General features: G+C 43.4%; 1 long non-coding RNA gene across 2 annotated transcripts in view; it reads left to right on the top strand.

Annotated features, from left to right (window-relative positions):
* The window catches only part of LOC114011203 (uncharacterized), a 57808-nt gene that overhangs the window by 28725 nt on the left and 12197 nt on the right, over positions 1-16886 (top strand). The window lies entirely within an intron of this gene.

The following is a 16886-nucleotide window of genomic DNA, read 5'->3' as shown; positions in this document are numbered from 1 at the left end:
CATGTTGACGGTGCAAAGGCCAAATTGTACTCTTGCATCTCAGGCAGCAGCAGTACCACTCTTCCCTTTTGACCCTAAGCTTTTAGCCAAATGAAGGTCTGGTGGACTATTTCCTTTAAAAGGAAAAGTGTTGATGAGGAAGGTACTTCTTTTGATGCACTTCTGTTAATGCACTAAGGGTATGCACTGGTCACAAATCACAGGAGAAATCAGCCAAAAGGGGATAATCTCTTTTCTTACACCTCTAAACCAGTCAGACACCTTTTCTTTCTTGCATAGCTTTTTATGTTGCACTATTGGAGTGTTTTTGTTTCAAGGGCTCCTTTTACATCTCTGCTAGCTCCCCTTGGCTGCTCAGCCTCTATCTCAAACACATAAGCCTTTGTAAAGGAGAGGCAGTAAAAGCTCTCCCCCCTTCTATGCTTCATGTGTACTTTCATCTGGGGTAGTGACACATACCTGTGTTTGATGTGGAGGTTCCTGTAGGTTTAATTACATGGTTTCTTGTGGAACATAATGGTTCCTTCAGCTGTCAACTGGTGTTCACTGTGGCTGGCCAAAGACAGTATTAAGCTTCATTAATACCTGCTCAATCAGATTCTGCACTCATTCATCACTCTGCAATCCCACGGAAGACAAAGACAGTCCCCGGTGTGGAGGGCTTGGGTACAACAGCATGCACCAAGCAGGGGTGTTGCAGTGTAGCCCGGTCTGCAGGCTGCTTGGGGTGGGGAATGAGAAACAAGTAGGGGAAACTTGGCTTGATTTCCAGATCTAAAGTGAATCTTTTTGCATAATGAATCAGAAAATTGTGGTTGTCTGAGAAAGAACTTTGCCAAAAAAATCAGAATATTATTAAATATTCTGCATTAAATAATTCAGAGGCATCCCTGTATTTCTCTGGAGAAATCTAGCCTGGGTTCTGTGGAATTTGAGGAGGATGATTGTTTTCTCTGAAGGGGTTTGTTGGGGGCAGGTAGGTTTTAGGAAAGGATGGTGGGAAGCTTTCACGGATCCTGGCTACCCAGTGTGCCTCCGTACAATGCTTGCTCAGCATCAGGGCTCTTAAAGGAGAAATTCACACAGATGTGGGTACGACTGGGCTTGCTTTAATCGCAACTCAGAGCTGGGTCACCACCTCAGTGAGTGGCAGAGAACAAAGAGATGCAGCACAGCTTATACACACTTATTAAATCATTAGTCAATGTCCAAAGTTTTTGGGAGTTTCCTTTGGTCTTGTCAGTTCTGCAAAATCATCATTTGACCCTGTCCCAGTTGATTCATCTATTCTGGTTCCAGTCTCTGCCTCAGTTTCAAGATCCCCTTTGGATCATGATCTTCTTTCCACTTGCTTTAACTTACACAATCCTTCAAGCACACTTACTTATTGAACAAGCAATTCCTACTCATCTATATTCATTTTTCTAAAGACATCTGTGTTTCTGAGAGCACCTGTGTATACAAATTGATCATCTGTTGCTTTTCTATTATCCTACTGATTAACTTGACTGGGTTTTAAACCAGCCTTGGATTAGGGCTATACAAGGGCTGAGGCCTGGTTCTGCCGGTTAGCAGCTTCAGCGCTTTAAATTCCTTAATTCAAAATACATTTTCTTTAACAAGGGCACCAGGGGTTGTTCAGAGTTCAGGCTGGTCATAGAAAAAGCAAAATATCTACTTGGGCCTTAATTTAGAGCTGACCAAACAGGAAACAATAAAAATACAAGAATTTTTGTCTATGTAAGGACTTGAAGACCTGAGAGCTACAAACCTGGGTTCAGCTCCATGCCCACTTCCCTCTCTGTTATAGGAGAGCATCCTGTGGGATGCTAGAACCTCCATGTAGGTCAACTCCTCTGTGTAAACCTGGTAGTAAAACAGATGTCCTTGCCCTGAGCTGCCCTGTACCCCCTTGAGCCATTAGTAGCCCCTTACATGGTGCGGGACTTAGAGCAGATCGGGCTGCGACTAATACCATCTACACTAAGTCCTCCTCTCTTATAGTCCCTTCCCCTTTATGACAGACTTTATTACTGCAGCTGTGCACTGGCCTCATGGTTCCAATGATTTTTCCGTAATACTCTCAATCCCTTCCCTGCTCATTGCTCTGAGTGATTGGTTCCTTGCCCTCATATTAAATTATGCTACATTTTTCTGCAGCAAACTGCATTATACTGTATTACAAGCTGGTATTTACCATCTGCTGGCCCAATCTCACTAACAAGCCAAACCCTTTTGAATAAAAGGCATTTTTCCTCACAGTTTGTACTGCCTCCAATGCCAGTATTCTCTATGGACCTGAAGCACATTATTATTTCATGGGGTATCCTGCAAATAGATCCAAGCAGATGCCAGGGTTTCCTACAGGATATATCTGTGATAATGTATTTGCAGGATTTGGCCTTTCCAAGGCAGACAGGTAAGGCAAGAAGCTATTGCAGTCTTTTTGCTGCCCTCTTATAGTAATTAAAATCTTTCACAAGTGCACTTTGCTTTTTTCTCCTAATCTGGTTTTTGATGTTGCTTTCCAGTTTGATCAGTTCTATAAATTAATTAGTCACAGGCTTTCCCCCAGAGGGCCATTAATTGCTGACTGCCTCAGAACCACTGGACCATTATGCTGACTGTATTCATTTAGGTTTCTAAAAGATGCTCAATACCCCTGTCCAACAATTTGCTACATCTGAACGTAATGGAGTCCTAAGAACCATAAATGTCCCATACGCAGGAGCCCCCTAACTCTCCCCCCACCTCCCTCTGCAACGCCTCGGAGAACAAACAAGCCTCACAGGCAGGTTCCTCCCATGGGGAAAGGCAACCTCATTCACTGCTTGATTGCTCCACTGAATCTGTTTTAGTCCTGTTGCTTTCATTGATCTGAGTTTGAAATGTAAATTGGTCTAAAAAGATAAACTTCCAGCTCAGTCTTTGGCAATGGTGGTGAGAGGGAAGAAAGGGTTCTGATGATGCTCAGAGGTGACCTCAGAGTTCAATAAGCATCTCATTACCCCCAGCTGGAATAAGGTTGCTGTGAACTGGGGCTTTGGGAGTAAATTAAGAAAGGGTAAAGGTGGCCCCAGGCTGGGAGGATATCGAGAAGGTCAAAATAGAGTGAGTACCTCAGGCTTTGTCATGAATTCATATGCAAAAACCCTGTGGCAAGACACCTTAGTTTAAAAGGAAATAGCTGAAGCTAGCATCCCAGGGAATATGTATCTGAAGCTTGGTGCAGATTATTTCTTCATGTTAACAAATGTGCATTTTCTCCTGTACGTGGGAATATGTAACCCTTGAGTCTTGCTTTGCAGCTCCTTTACCAAAAGGAGTACTTCTTGATCATAGCAGTACACATAGCTGTCACAGAAACATCTGTGCAAGCCCTAAACTTGGCTGCATTCTTCTTGCCCTGATTTCTACACTGCTCTACACCCCTTGACTGTGCTTGCAGTGCGGATTTTTAAATGGCTTGAAGTGTTATTAAAACAGGGCTTGTAAGGGAAGAAACAGCTTCTGCAGACCGAGGAATATGGTGTCAGCAAAAGAAAACTATGTCTATCAGCAGCATAACTGTATGTGTGGAATGATTTTTTATAAATATCTGTGTCACAAGACAAAGTACTTCCATGTACATCTGATACATTTCAACTATTTTAGGGCTTCTGGGTTCTAGTCTAGTGTTTCCACTGGTTGGCTAAAAAGGATAAACATGAACATTTAAAATTAAATATTTACCATTATATGTAATAATAAAAAATACTTGAATGTATTATTATATTTATATAATACTAAATTATGAGATATTGTTATAGTGTGTAATATAAATATAAATATGTAAATAAAAGCATGGGCATGCTTTGAATCATTTTGCATGCTTCTGCTCAAGAACAAGGGCTCAGCCTTCCCACTTCAGCTGTGCAGAACATGGACAAATAACAAACACAATTTTTCTACTCATCTAAGTCCCAATACCTGAGTGTGAACAACCTGAGGGATAAGGAAATGGGGAGGAATAGCCTGAGTAGAAGCTTGGGGGTACATAGGTGGGAGGGTTTCTAGAGGCTTGTGCTATGCTTTGGGAAGTTTGCAAAGGAGTTGTCATTTCACATTCGTTCCCTTAATTGTCTGCAGTTTGGGAAATTGCAGGGAAATATTGGAAATTGCAGTGACACCAACAGTGATAACCTCTACAGAAATTGTGCAATCAGCTTTACTGGCAGGACTAACATGCTCCAAAGGGCTTAGGAAATCGACTGCTAAGCCTGTCTCCTGGTGAGAGTAAGGCATGAAGTTTTCATGAGTTCAACACCCATTGACCAGGTTCTTTTAGATGTTTCACACAAGCAGGGTTTGAGGTTTAATATTGTATTTACTTATTCGTAGATATTTGACAGCATGGGATTCTGATTCCACCGAGTGATACAGCAACTTACTAAAATCAGAACCCAAACACAATATATTGCAACATACAGTTGGATCATGATACAAACATGATTCCCATTAGTGGCTGAGGGCAGCTCAGGCCCATTGCTGTCTTCAGGGTTTGTTTTGTTGGTTAATGTTTACACTCTGTGTTGGGCTGAGCCACAAGTACACTTCACCCATGCTGGTCTGGCTGGCTCAGGAAGATAATACTTCCCTATTATTTTGGGGAAGGCCATTTACACAACCAGTTGACCCACTCAACAGATACAGCTGTTTATCTAAAACAAAGGCCACCCTTCAGTCCCCTTTATGTTAAGAGAAGTTAAGCTTCCTTTACAACAGCTGTGGTCACTTCTTACATGCTTCTCTGCGCTTCGTGAGCACATCATCCTTACCTATCTTCTTTGTGCCTTCTTCCCCTGAAGGTGCTCATTGGTCAGCCACAGAAGTCCCCTAAGCTTCAGAGCAGGCAGTGTTTCCACCTGTGAAGTGGGCAAATTAATTTATACATAAAGCATTCCTGTTAGCAAAGGACAGTATCCACACTTGTACGTTTTAGAGGCAGGACCCTACCATCTCCACCTAATTTTTAGTTGCTATCAACCAAATCACAGAGGCTAAACTCTTTGCTTCTGGTGGCAACTGCTGGCACCAGTGCACAATCCGGGCTGACCACGTGCCCCAGGCAGTGAGCTGCCCTGCCTGCCAAGCTGCTGTGTTAAATTAGCAGACTCTTTTTCTGTAAACTGTGCCATACGCTGCGTAGCTTGAGTTCCTGGCATCAAAGTAATAGTGTCCAGCATTTTTTTAATGGATGGTCATCTTTCTGGGTTTTGTAAGACATTTTCCCCGGCTGGAGACCATACATGGCTAAGATTTATGTATATTTATTTCAATGGCCTATTTGCTAACTCTACAAGATTGTGCACACAACACAGGGCATCCAGAGCTCATTTACCCCAGAATGGGGGAGGAGCAGAGAAAAAGACTGAAGACTGAACAAGTGAGACCAATATTAAAAATAATTTTTTATAGCATTCTTTCGAATGAATACACTTTTATAACATACTTTTCTCCTAAATGATGTGTTCAGGCAGAGGCCCAATGTTGTAAAAAGACACATAATTGGCACTCAAACAGGTCTGAGTTATTGCCTGGTCGGTGTAATTTTACACCTGTCACTGCCCATATATTTAGAAAGAGTGAAAAAAACAGACCTGGGGTTGTTTCCCTGCTGCTTGCCTTCAGGCTGCGCTGACATGCTCGCTGAGTTTATAGCGTGCCTTTGTGAAATGCGGTGCCTGCAGAGGCGAAACCAAGAACTCATCTAAGACACAGCTCCGTGGGGGTCAGCAAGTGGCCTCTGGTGGCAGTCACCACAGGAATAGCACAGCTTTTCAGGTTTGACCCTGCTTTCCCATCTCCTTTTGCAGGAGGCAGGAGCCCACCGTGTGCCAGTCCCCATCCCGATGTGCCCCTCCTCACCCAGCATCACCCAGCGTGCTGGAGGTGGGCAGCCGGGCAGCATGCTAAGAGAGCCGCCTTCTAAGGGAACTTTTATTAGATGGTTTTGTGTTGGGTTTTTTTTCCCCTGGGATTTGCTGAAAGTACCTAGCCTGTGGCCTCAGCTGCTTTTCTTAGGCTTAAAATATACAAATATAAGAATAGAAATCCAAAAGTGCTGCCAGCTGAGGCTGCCCAGACGTCAGTAGCAGTTATTCAGAAGAATAACAGCACAGCCCAGTCCTCTTTAATTTACCTTCTTTCGGGTGGCTGGGAACAGAAGGCTGGGTAGGACTAGTTACAATGCCTGCCCCTCTCCCTGCCCTCACTTTTTGAGTCAAGGCGAGTTGCAGTTCGCCCCAGGTTGGTGGGCTCTTCCACCCAGAGGCAGAAGCCCCACTCGGAGCTGGAGAGCAGGTGCTCGGCCATGGCTCTCCGGGAGCATTCTGCAGGTGTCCTGACACAGAGGGGCCAGAGACTGGGGAAGCAAATCAGCTGGAAACTCAGCTCATGAGCCTGGCTGTGCTAATCCCCTCTGTGGAAATGCTTGTCCAGGTACTTCAGGGCCCTAGGCGCTGCTTCTTAATCCTGCTCCTTCATTTGACCCAGATGGATGATTATTTTTTGATTCTTCTTTTTCTAGTTAGTCAGTGAGTCAGAAACAAGGCGGTTGCCTGCAGAGCTCCAGTCACACTTTTCCTCATAAGCTTTTGCATTATGCAGCTGACTCCAGCAACTGCTGCTTGCTAATGCAAACTGGGGCAGACCTGCTGAGGGCGGCAGGTTCGGCACAGGCAGAGCACCCTTCCTCCTGTGCCAGGCTGTCCGGCCACCCATGGCAGCCCTCCTGTGTTTCCCGGCAGGTTGTGGTCCCTCTCCCTTTTCTCTGATGGAGCTCTGGTTTGTATGGCCTGAGCAGAGAGGTTCAAGCTCCAGTGCAATCAGCACCACTTCACAGCTGTTACTTAGAAGATTCATTCAACAAAAGCTGGCCAAGCTGCATTATTAGGGTGGAAAATCAGGGTATCATCCATTTTTAATGGTTTTACAATGCTGGAGAAAGACTGGCCTCTCTGGCTGCAGGATTGACACACCTCTGCATACAGGCCAGTCAGTCAGGCCCAAACAATTTGATTTTAAAATCATGGTAATTTGTACAATAACTTATTTCAAATACTTTTTCCTTTTGATTTCTGTGAGTCATTAATTACATTCATTTCATATTTTCTAGGGTATTTTTCCTGCAGTGCTGAGAGCAAGAAAATTGTGCCTTGTGAACTGACATTTGCATTTCTTGTATGTCCAGATGATAAGTCTCTAAGGACACCTGAAATGCTAAGACCCTTGTGACAGCAGTGGGGCTTTCAGCTGGTCCCCTGAGGCCAGTGAGTAGGAATACTGAACAAGAAGCAATTCTGCTTATAATATATTTTGTCCCTCCTGAGCTTAAACTTTTTAATTTCCTGAGGCCACAAGTCACATAAGGAAGGGTCTCACCCCCCCAAGCCAGGCACCATTACCTTAGTGTTATATTATATTCACACCTGTGATAAAGATTGAAGACATAGACCCGTTTTTTAGTTTCTATCTGTAAATTGTAGCCTAGAAAAGTAGGGAGACCTACAAGCCCAAACCACCCAAAGTCAAGAGGGGGCCTTCAAGAGGGAAAGGTTTTTCAGAACAAGCTTTCCCATTGTGAAAGGCTAAAATTATTGCTCTCCTGTGATTTATAGTGCAAAGGCCTTCAGTCTTACAGAGCACCTGGAATATTCAGCAGTAATTCAGAAACAGAGACATGTGTTGTTGATGCAGCACATCACTGCATATATATATATATATGATATAGTATCAGAGTACCTGCACGTACTTCACACACCAAGAGATTATCCTGAATGTACTACTAATGTCTGTAATTATATCTGCTATTGTTGGCATTAACTCACAAGCACAAAATGAACGTGGCTACAACAAAGCCCTCTGGCTGCTCCATCAATTACTCCTCGTTTTCTAGATGCAACTTGTATCTGCTTGTATCTTCCCAGAAACGATCAATAATGAGAGATGAGAACAATTTAATTTATGGCTTCACCTCAAATTAAATCTTAGGTTACAGGTACTTAATCTTTAGCATTGTAATGAAGCTACTCATACAGCAAGGTTCTTTACCGAACTGAAAGTACCAGTGTTTACTTTTAAGTGCCTGCAGCACTTCCCAGTGAATGGCTGGACAGACCCATGGCCTGTTTCCTATACACTGCCTAGAAAAAAAGAAGCCTTCTGTGAGAGACCCCAGACCATCTTTACCCTCACCCAGGTGTGTCAGCAGTCTAAGTGTGCTTCTGAGCTTAGCTGCTCCTCTTCTTTTCTCCTGACCCCCAGTTCAGCCCTTGGGCCACTCCCACCTCTCAAGTCTGCAAAACCAATGCTGGGCAGTGTGTGACCACTGGTTTGAGTGAAGGGTGCTCCCTGATAGCAGGGCAGAGCAGCCCTGAGTGCTGCATGCCTCTGTCCCACAATAGTTTCCTTTCCTGTCCCAAACCTGCACACTTCAGCCCTCAATCCATGGCATGAATGAGGGAGTCAGCATGAATAAGATGTGGGACCAAGGCTTGAGACCTGGAAGTGGTGCCTGCTCTGCTCCTGATCTGCTTTAGATATGTGGACACTCCCTGCAGTCTGGATCTGGGTGCTCTGTATTCCTCTAAACCCCTTGGCCTCCAGTGTAGTCACTGGGCAAAGGCTGTGACACCTTCAGGAATAGGTAACCTGTAACCTGTAACCTATAGCTCTGCTGTCCTAAGCCCCAACAGCAATCCTGAATGCCCTGCCCTTTAAAGTCTAAGGTTAAAACCGTTCTGCCCGTTCTTTGACCTCATGGGGTTGCTGGTTAATTTTTACTGTGAGAACTGAAGCAAGCATTGGCCAATGCTTTGTTCAATGATTTCCAAATGTAAGTAACGTAGTTGCAATAGGAAGCAGCAGGCCACCATTCCCAACTGTGACCTTGCCTTCTGTGGCTCATCTGATTGTTGTTGTGCATGTTTCCAAACTACCTGTGCTTGAACTTATTTCTAGTGTGCGGCCTTCCCCTCTGTCACTCCTCTTCCAGGTCACCTCTCAATGTCCAGTGTACCCAGACCACTTTTCAGACACCTCTGATAATGCCCTGCATTTTGTTTCCTTCTTTTTGCCTGTTCTTTTCTGCTGCTAAATGAAGAAACTTGTTTCAGCCCAGTTACAGCCACATCATAGTCCTGGGTGAGATGGGGGTGACATTTATTGAGCTATTTAGCCCTGTGCAGCCACCCCCACAGGTGTAGAACCAGGCACCCATTCCCTTTCCTTTAACAGAAGACATATGAGGAAGATATACCAGAAAGACCACCAGAGATAAAGAACCTGTCATCAGAGCTTCTAGACAGATGCTTCTTGTTGTGGCAGCCTGTGCAGAGTCACTGCCCCATGAGAAAATGCAGCCATGGCTGTAGCCATTGGAGATGGAAAGGTTAATGAGATGTACCGCTGGGAGAGTCCAAGAAAGATTAGGGTTTATACATCTTTTTTTCCTGACAATCTCGTGCAGCTTCTCAGCACCATTGGTAAATACCTCATGATACTGCGGGAGGATTTAACGTCCCAGAACATGCTCCTGGGAAGCACTGCATGTCCCTGGAGCCAGCTCATGGCCCAGGCTGCCTGTCCCCAGCAACACTCGGGATGCCACAGGATCGGGGTCCCCAGCTTCGATCAGCAGGGACAGTCCAGTGTAGCACAAAAGCCCAAACATGAAGCTAGAGAAACGTACACAAGGGAGAAAAGGCAAAACAGTGCAATTCAGGGTAACTCCTGACTGAAGCTCACTAAAAATGTATTTTTTCCAGCACTGGTAGCTGGGACAAGTGTTTGGTCTCATTTTTTTCTATCACCAAAAGAAGGCATGGACTCCTGCTTGGAATAATATTAAGGGTTGATTGATTGCAGATTAAGAGCATAAAAATAAAAGATTAAGAATAAAAGCTTAATGACGTCAATGGAAAGATTCTCATTGGCTTGAGCGAGACCCAAGACACTGCTCAACTGATGCAATGGGTTGTTGGGGGTTTTTTTGAATGCAATTGTTATAATGTAAAAGCTTCTGTTGAACAGATATATCTCATACAAACAGAATTACAGAGAGACCCAGAACAAAAGGACAGATTTAGCTGCCCAAGGCTGCTATTTCAGTGTGGATATATGTTTCTGTGATGTTTCACAACAATGTACTTCGCTCTTTGCATCATACAGAGGGAAAGCTCAGGTGTGCTGGGGGACAGTAAGCATTTTGAACCTGGGAGTTTCCCTGTGCAAACTAGAACAGCTCTCTCTCATACAATAACCAAAATGTTCTTTATAAAGATTTTTCTGTGCTTCTAAGAACCTGACTGCCATTGGGGGATCTTTACCAGCCCATAATGATTCTTTCAGCCTGTGTGCTCACAGGAGCGTGTCATGCTTGGCACAGAGGCATATGCATTGTTTGCAGGAAAGACAAGGTGCCCTCTTGCCTGTAACATATATTACCCATGAGAAGCACACATATAAATATGTCCAACTTTGTATTACAGGTTATTGTCCTCTTTCTTCAAAGCTAAGGAATTTTCATGAAGTGTGTATACATCTGGTATCGGATCAATTCAAGATTATGATAAAAAGATTATTTATAGCTCTGCATTGACATTTGTTTATTGTATAGATGACATCACCATGCCAGACCATTGCTTTAACTCAACATTTCCCTCTTTTATTGCATTTGTGATCCTGTATATGGTCACAGAACAAATCATTAAAGAGGATTGCATGAAGGATAATGAGTACCATAATACGTTTAAGCCTCGCATACACTCTTTAGCTGGACTCAAATTCTTTTGATCTGTTGAGCAAAGTTGCAAGAAACAGAAAATAATGGATGTTGAATGACACATTTGCTTGTAATCTCAGATTTTCCAAATCCCCCTGGTGTACCTGTGTTCCCCTTTTCTTCACTAATGAATTCTGACACTGAAACAGATGTTGCCTTGTAAATTCTCTTACATTATTTTATTTCCCAGCAATTCTTTTGCTCCAGATTCATTCAGTAAGAGGTAAATGCTCAAATATGCTGACCTCTTTGTCATGTCTTTCCTCCTCCCCTCCCCTTGCTGTTTGCCAGATCATGGTGGACTCAATCCTGCATCATGCAAGAGTGACATGGGAATGACAAGATTTTAATATAAAGCAGTGGTCAAGTTTCTATTATTTTCTACAGACAAAAAATTCTGTTGGGTGATTTATTAAAACAGGCAGGAAAAAGATATTATTTTTTTTTAACTCTGTATTTTTTTGTTAGGTTTGCAACTTTACTACTAAAGCATGCAGTGGGACCTGAGCCTGAGCCCAGTCACAGCTGCCAAACTGGGAAAGCAGCTCTGCACTGCCAGGCTGTCTGGTCCCCAGTGAGCCCTCCAGCAGTGCTTGTCTGGCCTCTGTCCCCAAACCCACTGGGTACCACCCAGAACGGCACCGCCAACATGCTGGCTGCTGCTGCTGCAGCCATCAGTGGCCTTCCCCTCCACGTCGATTTGTCATTGCACAAGCAGCAAGCCAGAGCATGCTGTTTCGTTGCTGGGGCAGGAAAGTTGTTTTATACGACTTTACAGTTTCGCTTGTAAAACACCTTCTTTCGAGTAGCTGTAGAAAGCAACCTTTCTACCAAGAGACTTGTTCTAGCCAATTTTTCTTTCTGTGTTCAAAATTTTAGAGAAAAGAGAGGTTTATTTATGCAAAGTAGGAAATGGATTGCGCTGCCTCTGGAATGTTTGTATAAGGGACTACACCGGCCTCAAGCTCAAACTAACTGGCCAAATTAAGTTGCCTAAGATTTCTTCAATGTATGGCATGAAATGCACTTGTATTTAAGGCACAAATGTTGTGGCACAAAATCATTTCATGCCTCTCTACAGCAGATCTGCCAATAGAGTCAGAGGCTACACAGACTGTGAGGGTGGCCCTGCAATTTCCATTTGGTTTGTTGAGATGTCTAAGAATTTTTGCCAGATCAGAACCCACTGATTTTTTTTTTCTCGGCTACCTCCTGTTCTTCTCCCTACTTGTCACTTTTCTTTTCATTTTCCTTCTGCTGCTCTCTAGATTTTCAGAACTTCCACATTTTTATGATGTCTTGAAAGCTTATGGTAACACAGAAAAGTGAAAAAATAGGAGAAACTGCTACCCTGTGGCCACCACTTAGTTTATTATATTTGGCAGCAAATAAGAAACTCAAAGCTAAACTACCAGAAAGTTGAAGTACTCTGAAAACATTCCACAAATTGTGAAAAATGTAAAAATATGTTTACCGTTCACCTCAGATTTTGCAAAATAAAAATATTTTTTGTTCCATTTGGGTTAGTTTTTATTCCATTCTGATTTCTTATCACAGGCACTAGAAGTAATAGCTGTTTAGGCCTGAATTGTCCCTCCTGGCATGGGCTGCAAGGGAAAGGTTTGCAAGCATCCTTGTGAGTTTTGCTGGCTGGTTGTCACTCGGGGGGAGAGGCACGGCTGTTTGCCTCTCTCTCCCATGGAAAGGCCTTGGTGGCCAAATCCAGTGGTTTCCCAGGAAAAGACATGAATTCAGAGGGAACTCTTGGAGTTGGCCTGCCCTTTACCTCATGGCCAGCCCTGAGTCTATGACCTTTTCCTCTCCTCTGATCCACCTGACCACAGTGAAGCGTGACTACCAAGGACCTGCAAAAGCAGTGGCCTTTGCTTGATCCATGGCAGTGGCATCATGGGGAAGCGCTGACTGAAAATTCCCTGTCACCTCAGGCTGTTGTACATGTGGGACTGATGAGCAGCAAGAGACCAAGGCTATGCACTGCCTTCGGGAGCCTTGTTTGTATTTAAATTTGAATTTGCAGAGGCATGTATCCCTGCAGGGACACCCCTTCTGTGTGAGCTGTGTCTCCCTGTGCCTGGGTGTCTGCCATGAGGACCTCTCACCTCTCCAGACAAGCAGGGCTGGTGATGCAGTGTCTGAGGAAGAGGCGTGCAGAGGGCTTGGCTCAGCACTGCTGGGCAGCAGAGCTAACATACCTCCAGCCACTGCTGGAAGACCCACCGACATGCACCTCTGCCCCTTCTGCTGTCACAAGAGCAGCTCACTTGAAACTATTTCTCCTCATGCTATGCACTGCGTATGTGCAGGCAGCCAGGGCCAGCATCTTCCCTGGCAGGGCTGCTCCTGAGTCTCTGTGCAGCTTTACACAGGCAGTGCTGGGCTAGTGGAGATGCTCACGGGGCTGGTGGTCCTGGTCACCTTGGGGACTCTCACCTGCACCTGGGGCAGGGTGCCATGCATCATGCCGTGGGGTGAGAAGCACTGCAGCCTGGTGTTAGCATCTCCGTTGTAAATAGGTAGCACGGAGGGAAACTTTCCTTCGGAAGGCTTCTGGATTCACAGTCGTCTGCCTATAAGCACTGCAAATCCAATCTCCAAAGCCCTCACTTCCCTAAAACCAATGATTTTTGCCTGAGTAAAGAATTGCCATAAAAATTGAACAAGTGTTTTAGGATCTGCCCTTCTGGCATCTTCTCATTTTGTCTTGGCTGCTGCCTACACATGCTCAGGGGATACCTCCAGAGCTCAGTTTTTGCTGCATTTGGCTGCTAGCTGCTAGTTTTCCAGCCTAAGATCATATGTGATTTGGCCTGGGAACACATCACATGTAGCTTTACATCAGAAATGTAGTTTGCCAATTGTAGGTCTAATTAACAGACCAGAAAAAAGCCCCAAACAATAGCTTCAAGTAGCCTTAAGCCAAGTTGTGGGTAGAATATTAAACAGACTATTTTTTTCTCAGAGTGTATAGAGATAATTAAATCTGTGGCTGGGGAGTGGCTCAAGACAACCTGAGGGGAGCTTTGAAAGGCTCATTAGCTTGCGATGCTGGGATCTAAACTTTGGATTCATTAGGCTGTTCGAGCCCCAGGAATATTTCCTGGGCTTTCACAATTTAGACTCAGCTCTACCGCTCCTGTACTCACTTACCTTGAGAAAGGGAGAAGATGGCAATTGTTGACGTGAGGCTTGTCAATGATTCATGACAGCCTGTCCTGTTCTCAGGATTAATAGGGTAGTTGTGCATATAAGAAACTCTATGGGGATCCAGAAGATTCGGGTTCAGTTACCAGCTTTGCTATGGATTCTGTAGAGTCTTCTCTTGTCTGCAAAGTGGGGATAAGTAACAATTCACTTTCTCTGCCTTGTGTCATTGAATGCAATGACTTTAAAGAAAAAAGAAACTCCTCCAGCAAAAGAGGCCGTCAGATCTCTGTGCCACTTGGAACTAAGAAGCACTTGTGATACGATTCAACAGGCAAGTTGGAGAACTCAATGTGAATCAAACAAGGAAAAACATCATGGGATTCAGGACAGGACAAGAACAGAATGCAAACTCAGATAATAATAATTTATGTACATACAAAGTCACAGAAGCATAGAAAAATAAAGGGGTAGGTACCCCAACAATCCCTTAGCCCTTCCCAGTTCTCCAAAAGTTTCGCCATTCCCTATGGACATCTGTCTAGCCTGCTCTCAAAGATGTCCACTTCCTCCATCAACACCACATTTTCATGCCTTGCTTAGGAAAAGGGCAAGATGCAGCATTCAGTGGCTGGCTAAAGTCAAGCTACTTGCCCTTGCACGCAAAGACTGCTACCCCACCACAGGATTAAACTCACTTTATTTCATAAATTTGTTCTTAATGAATCCATCCTGAGTGCTATTTATTTCCTTGCTAGTAATTAAAAACTTTCCAAAAGATTAAAATCAACTACTGAAGGCCAAGTTCTTGCCTCTTTTTCACTAATATGGATCACGCTGGTTACCTGGTTGCAACAAAGACATATATTATAAAATATAAAAAATATACAATAAATTTAAGTCTTTTGCCAACAGCTGCAACCTTGTTGAACTGTGAAGCAGGGCATTCCTTGGCCTTTTTCTTTTGATGAGTGTATCTATCAAATGGCATTTTGTCAGCCATATCAGGTTGACTAATAAAGATGCTACTTCTCCATATGAACTCAGTGTCCCGAACATCGTAGGCTTCCACCACGTGCAAAGCCACCATGGTCATGCCCCCTTTTGAGATGTTCCTGTTTTGTTCTTGCCTCTCTTCTGCCTCAGCCTTACCTCTCTTTTTCAAACTTTATGCCAAATTCACACAATATGGTTTCCACTTTTTTGTTTCCCTGTAGAGCCCGAAGCCACTGTTTTAGCCAAGCTAGTCACTACCCTAATTGGGATGTTTGTCCTTGTGCCCTTGCTATCACTTCTTTGAGGAAATGCCATCTCTCCTTGGCTTCTTCTCTTTCTTCCCTCCCCAGGAATCTGTCAAGCAGTCATTTTCTCCATTTATTTATCCTTAGGTATGCAGTCCCTGTTGACGTACTGTCAGAGACATTCTGTGGATGTCCTGGGGGTGTACTTTTTCATTACTATTCCCATAAATTAGAAAGAAAATCCAGACACATGATTAAAAAATGTAAATCTTTTGCTTGTCTTCATTAGAGATTCCTTACAGGCTGGGGAAATTTTCAGCCTAAGTCTTTGGGATGAATAAATAAAAGAAAAAATAAATATAAATTCAATAAATACTATAATGTAGCTTTTAAAACCTTCTGGTAAAGTTTAATAAAACTGAGTTACTTTGACACATGTTTATCATATAACTATTTGTAGGAACATGGTATATATCAAAAAAATAAAACTTGCTTGCATTCCTACAGAGACATATTGTAATGTGTGAGAAGAACGTCTTAGTCAACAACTATTCTTTGCTTTCGTAAGCTGAAATATTTTATCATATAAATAAAAGAACAAGACACTAAGTGAAGGTTATTTCAGTGAAGGAAAGTAACAGCTAATCCAGGAGTTAGATTTTTCATTGCAGAGAGCGTTTTACAACATTGAAGTTTCTTTCATTCCAGATGAATATTGCAAATGAATCCTAATTGTGAAAAAGTACAAGATGGGTAAAACATCTTGTTCTACCAAAAATGAAGATTTTGATCTAAATAAGCTTTTGGGAAGAGGTTATAGTTTATAATACAAAGAAAAAGAATGATGATATCCAAATAGAAAAATGTTCAATGTTATTAAAATTATATTTCCTTTTTTTTTCTTCAGATGATTTTTTTTTAATTGAAAGCCAAAAGTATCCTCAAGACAGTTAACTGTAGTCAGTATTTTGCAAGAAAAATCTTTCCATTGGAAGACTTCCAGCCAGGCATCCATTTCAGGTCTGTAGAACATGTAATTGACTTTTCCATCTAGTTCTGGTCTATCAGACACATTTAAATATGTATTATGCTGCCTGTTTAATGTGGGTGACATGTTTTACTAATATTATAGTGCAATTTCTTGGTTCCACTTTTCTCAGTGGAATTTTGCAGTTGCTATCCACAACCTGAGGTGCAGATTTTGATGCTTTTTTTCTTGCTCTTGTACTGTGACATGACCTACCTGATGCTTGTAACTACAAGTCTGTTGAGGTGACAGCATGTGCATGGACAGCTAATCTGAACTATGAGAACATGGATGTTCATGCCTCAGGATGATACCTGGTAGCTAGTGTGTGTGCTCCAGCCTCCAGACCCTCTTGGTGACTGCCCACCAAAAGGCAGCAAGATCTGGCTGTGAATCCTGAAGTGGAATCCAGCCCCCAGAGACAGGCACCTAAAAGCAGGGGTCTCTACAGGTGAAGGTGTCTGAGATCCTCTGTCTTCTACTGTCAGTGGTTATCTGGTCAATACATCAAAGGTGTTGGAGAGCCTTTGGTGATCACATGTAGGCATCTAGCTGAAATGCCTCTCTACTCAAGTGGTGTATTGGCTAGATTGCTAAGGACTATAACGTGGCTCAGCCACCTAAGATCGCCTGT

Source organism: Falco peregrinus, chromosome 5 (genome assembly GCF_023634155.1).
Source record: "Falco peregrinus isolate bFalPer1 chromosome 5, bFalPer1.pri, whole genome shotgun sequence".
Classification (NCBI taxonomy): domain Eukaryota; kingdom Metazoa; phylum Chordata; class Aves; order Falconiformes; family Falconidae; genus Falco; species Falco peregrinus.
This window is presented reverse-complemented; position numbering and strand designations above follow the sequence as displayed.